The following is a 6,000-nucleotide window of genomic DNA, read 5'->3' on the forward strand; positions in this document are numbered from 1 at the left end:
CGCTATTCCTGATTCATTCAACAAGCATTTATTGGGTGTCAGCTCCGTGCCAGGCTCTGGGCTAGGCCTGAAAATTCGGCCTTAAATAAACTAGATGCGGTTCCTACCCACACAGAGCTTACAAATTAATAAATTACCCAAATAGTATGTCAGCACTTTGTGACTAAATGTTACTCGGATCCAGCTGAGATGGAGAGGGTTGTAATGAAGGTTTGTGTGTGGGTTTCTGTACCGCTTCCCCATCTTCGCGCGCTCAGGGGACGTGGGCAGGGCACTTGAGTAGAAGTCAGAAGTGCTGGGGTTCACCCGGCTTTGCCACTTTTGAGCGCTGTGGTATAGCCCTTGTGAACTCCCACCAAAGCCAGAGTAAATTAGGGTGTTGTTTTTGCCTCTTCCTCGAGGGTGAATCCCGTTTTTTATCTTTGAATCGTCCAGTGCCTCAAGAAATGCTGAATTAAGGAAACAAAGCCTCTGAGCACCTGTTTCCTGAGCTGCAAAAATGGTCATCACTGGCCCTGTGTACCTCCCAGGCTGTGCCAGGGATCCAGGTATTTAGGGATGAGATCATGTGCATGAGTTTGTAAAACATAAACAGCTCTAGAAAACGCAGGGGATTATCCCTTTCAGTTCTGTATCCTGGGTTTATAGAAATTGTGAGTATAGGTCTCTAACTCTGCATGAAGCTCTTGGCCCCTCGGCTCCTCCCGCACCCAGGCCCGTGACGGGCGAGGCTTCCTCAGCCAGGTGCGGGCTCCAGAGCCAAGCTGAGCTGGGCTCCCGGTGCCGTCCATCCCACCCCGCCCGGGCAGCAGAAAGCAGGAACGCTGCCGGGCTCTGGGGGTCGCTGCTCTCCAATCCTGAGATCCGAGGAACGGAGAGACGATCCGGAGCCGCCTCTGGAGGGCGTCTTCCTCTCCCTGAAGGATCTCACAGGACCCCCCTGCCCCCTTTTCCAGGGCACCAGAGTTGAGAACCTCTCGAGGCTCTGCGCCACGCCCGGGGCCGGCTTTCCCGAGGAGAGGCTTTCGCGGACGCGGTGCGAGGACAAGATTCGGAGATCCGCGCGAAGCCCGTCTCGTCTTGACCGTCTAGGGTCTTTGAGAGCGACCTTCCTTTTGGGGAAGCTCTCCCCAAGCCGTGGCCTCTGGGCAGGCCCTGGGGGCGGGGGGGGGGGGCTGCGGCGGGGGGGGGGGCGACAGTAGGACGTCCGAGGGCAGCTCCTGTGCCTCCCTCTCCCTGCACTGGCGCGCTGTGGGGTTGGAATGGGAGGCGAGGTCGTGCATGTGAAGGCCAGAGTCCGCCAGGAGAAGAGGAGAGTCCCGTCCTCGGGCCTTTGGTGTCAAAGAACTCTGTCAGGTCAAGCCCTCCAGGACGTTGACACCCATGGTCTCCAAACCCGCATATTTTCTTGTCACACAGTCCAAGCCTGGATTCAACTTGTCCCAAGTTGTAGTCAGAGTCCCTACCCTCTCCATTAACTCCAGAGGCTCCCCCTGGCGGGAAGTGGTCTGGGGTAGGAGCGAATTTGGGGACTGGGTTACAAAGCAGAGACAAGGGGGAAGTCGACGCTGGCAGCACCCTTTGAAATGCAGAGAAACCAAGAGGGGTGGGAAGTGGGGGACGCGGGCCGGCCGCTGCTGGGAGGGAGGCCCAGCGAGGCCGACGGGGGCGCCGCAGGAGACTGATGCACGAGCCGAGCCCGAGCCCTGCAGCGAATCCGCTTCTGTTTCCTCCCGGTTCTGCGCTATTGTTTAAATTAAGAGCCTCAGCGGCGAGAGAGTGGATAGAGATGATTGCACCATATTCCGGACAGACAGGAAGCCCTCATCCTAAGCAGCGGGGACACCCGCGGAGGCGCTCTGGGGCGCGTGCGGCTCGAAGGAAAGTTTTGCAGCCACTGCTGAGACCGAAATGACACATTCGGGAAGAATCCTCGTGGCGGCGCGGCTATTTCGCCCCAGGACCGCTGCAGCCGCATTCAGCTTTAGGTGACTGAGATCTGCAGTTCTTTCTAACTTCCATCTCCCATCAAACCGCAGCCCCAGCATTGTGCGTCCCTGGGCCTTGAGTGTTCGCGTTTCTCCTCCGCAGCGCTGGGGTTTCTTCGCTCCTTTCTCCTCTCCAACCTCCCATCCTTCCCCAGTCCCCAGCGCTTGGCTCGTGCAAAGTTTCAGGTAGCCGCAGTAGCAATTAAAGGAGCTCTCCGGGAGATCGCGGCTCTGAGTTTTCTGGGAAGTGACCAAGGCTGGCATTCCCTTCGCCGCCCAGGTCTCAAGGTCTGTTTCCAACAGTTGCAGACCTGGGCGATACGCAGCGCTCTCTTCTGGCCATCGGGAGAACTTCATCCTCAGGGCCGTCCTGAGAAACCTTTGTTACAGCCCTGGGCCCGCCGGGCACGACTGTGTTGAGAGACTGGTAGTGTGGTTCAGCCGCCGCGAATTTGCCCACCTATTTACCATGTTATCCACTAGAGTATATGTCCGGGTGCCAATCGGTCCACCCAAACCCACTGCAATACAGGTTATCGTCGACTCTTGGGATCACCCGGCCTCCTGCACCTGCTATTTGGAAGAGCCCGTGTGTAGACCAGGGTCATGGAAGCTGCTCTGATCCCTAAAGCCCTTCTCTAATTACGCTTTGCCTTGAAATCTGGTTCTGGGAGTTTCGTCTCCATATCTGACGGCAACTGGACACGTATTTCGTGGCCAGGGGAGTAGCTTGCACCTTCTGCATGTCCAAAGCCTGCAGAAAGCAGTGGCCCTACTTACACGACACAAGGGGCCCCTGCTTGTGTTGCGGCAGTGGTGCACAGCGCCTAGAAAACAGAGCAGGAATACTTCTGGGACTAGCTACACTAGGGCCCGTGCCCTCCAGCACTCCAATCTCTGGCACCAACTCACCAAGCCAGGTTTTCTCTCCAGTTATTCTCTCTTCTGGACTCTTGTCAAGACTGGATCCTCTCCACTCCCCTTCCTATATGCCTAAGTTATTCTGCTTTTGTTCTTTTCCACTTAGGTAGAATATCATTATTCCCACCCCCATAGCTAACTCATAGCCTTCTTTTTAAAAAGCCCAATTGCCTCTTCCAGCAACTAAATATCTGACACAGGGTAGGAGGTCAATATGTTTGCAGAATAAATGGGTGAGTCTTCACTGTGCTCCTCTGTTACATTAATAACACAATTCACCCTAATTGAATGATTTACTAATTGTTTTATGTTTGTGTTCACTTTTCCACTAGACTGTAGGGTCCTTGATTTTAAGGGTCGTGCCAAACATTTAGACATGTCCCCAGAAATGTGCTGAAGCGTTTGATACTGTTAATCATCTCTTTTCAAAATTCTCTCCTTGGCTTCCGAGTCACCACTCAGTCATGGTTCTCCTCCATCTCTGGCCGTTTCTCCTTCATGGCTGGACATTTCTCCTCCACTGCATACCCATCTCCATGGCTTCAACTGCCACCTATTGCTGATGGTTCCCAAATATGTACCTCCAGCCAACCTCTCTCCAGAGCTCCAAACCTCTGTTTCCAGTTGCTTACCTCCTCATGTGAATGACCACCAAACTTAACATATCAGAATCTGAACTCATAACACTGTCCCAGCTTGCTTCCTGTTCTGTGTTCTTCATCTAGGTGAATGGCATGAGCATCGTTCCTCTCCCCACAACACTGCTACCCTCAGAAGCTCTTGTGTTAGTCTGCTTGGGGGTGCCGTAACAAGATATCACAGACTAGGTGGCTTAAACAACAGAAATTTATTTTCTCACAGTTCTGGAAGCTGGACAGTCCAAGATAAATGTCCCGCAGGGTTCAGTTTCAGGTAAGGACTCTTCCTGGCTTGCATACAGCTCCTTCTCATTGTGTCCTCACGTGCTAGAGAGAGATATCTCTCTCTTCCTCTTCTTGTAAGGCCAGAGTCCCAGCTGTCTAGGGCCCCACCCTTATGACCTCATTTAACATTAATTACCTCGTAAATACCCTGTCTCCAGATACAGTCACATTGAGGGTTAGGGCTTCAACATGTGGATTTGGGGGAACAAAATTCAGTCTAAAGCAGCTCCCAAGCCAGATGCCTGAATATCACCCCTTTCCTCTTCCTCATCCAACTGGTCATAAAGTCGTATCAGTTCCATGTCTTAGATGTCTCCCCAATCCAGCCCCACATCTTCCTAACCAGTTCTTCACTCCTTTCACTGCCTTCATTGAGGCTGTTCATCATCTATTCCCTAATCGTCTACCTCTCTTTTCTACCATTGTGCTCTCTGGTCTAGCCCATGTGCAAAGGACAGAGTACATCTTCTCTCTCCAAACTAATTTCTCCTGCCTCCCTACCTACCCCTTCATATCTCACTCTCGAGATACCCTAAACTTCTCAAATTTTTTTCCTTTTATACAGCTTTATTGAGGTATAACTGATATGCAATAAGCCACACATATTTACTGTGTAAAATTTGATGTTTTGATATATATATATCAGCCATGAAACCATGACCACAATCAAGATAATAAACATATCTAACACCCCAAAGTTTCTCATTACTCTCTCTCCTGCTCTGCCTGTACCCATCCTGATCACTAGTCAATTGCTGATCTGCTTTTGGTCCTATAGATTAGTTATCATTTTCTAGAGTTTTACATAAATGGAATCGAATAGTATGCACTCTATTTTGCCTGGCCTTTTTCACTCAGGATAATTATTTTGAGGTTCATCAATGCTGTTATGTGTATCCATAGGTTTTTTTTTTTTTTTTTTTTTTTTTTTTTGCTGAGTGGTATTCAATTGTATGGATATACCAAAACGTGCTTATCCATCCACCTGTGGATGGGCATTTGGGTTATTTCCAATTTCAGGCTATTACAAATAAAGATGCTATAAACATTTATGTGAAGTCTTTATGTAGACATATGCTTTCATTTGTCTTGGGTAAATACCTAGAGGTGGAATAGCTAGGTGGCATGTTACATGTGTGGTGGTCAAAGCATTCAATCTTTTGTCATTAAGCATGATGTTTGCCATAGGCTTTATGTAGATGCCCTGTGTCAGTATCAGGGAGTTCCCTTCTATTCCCGTTTGCTGAGTTTATCAGAAACAAATGTTAGATTTCGTCCAGTGCTTTTTCTCCATCTCTTTACATGACCATATGAGTTTTCATTTTTAGTCTGTTAATATGGTGAATTACATTGATTGATTTTTGAATGTTAAGCCAATCTTGCCTTTCTGGGAAAACTCCACTTAGTCATCATTTATTATGCATTTTATATATTGTTGTATTCAATTTGCTAAAAGTTTCTTAAGAACTTTTGTATTTGCATTCATGAGCATGTTAATCTGTAATTTTCTTTTCTTATAATGGCTTTATTTTTGGTGTCAGTGTAATGCTGGCTTCACGGAATGAGTTGAGAAGTATTTCTACCTCTTTGATTTTCTGGAAGAGTTTGTGAAGAATTTGTATGTCTTCTCCAAATGCTTGAATGCTTAGTAGACCTCACCAGTGAAGCCGTCTGGCCTGGAGTTTCCTTTGTGGAAAGAATATATATGTATATAAAATTATATATATATATAATACATTATATAATAAGATATGGAAATATATATTTGGATTATCTATTTCTTACTGAGTTACCTTTGGTAGTTTGTGTCTTTTAAGAATTTGTCTGGTTCATTTAAGTGGTGGAAATAAAATTATTCATATAAATTATTTCCTTATTATTCTTTTAATACCTGTGAGGTCTGTAGTTATGTCATCATCTCTTTTATTGCTGATAATGGTAACTTGTGTCTTCTCTCTGTCTCTTTTTTGATAAGTCTAGCTAGAGGTTTAGCAATCAATTTTATCGATCTTCTCAAAGACTTTGCTTTTCGTTTCATTGATTTTCTGTATTGTCTTCATATTTTCCATTTTAATTGATTTCTGTTCTTATCTTTATGATTTCTTTTATATTGCTAACATTGAGCTGAATTTGCTCTTCTTTTTATAGTTTCTTAACACAGAAGCTGA

The sequence above is a fragment of the Equus caballus genome, chromosome 1, assembly GCF_041296265.1.
Source record: "Equus caballus isolate H_3958 breed thoroughbred chromosome 1, TB-T2T, whole genome shotgun sequence".
Taxonomy (NCBI): domain Eukaryota; kingdom Metazoa; phylum Chordata; class Mammalia; order Perissodactyla; family Equidae; genus Equus; species Equus caballus.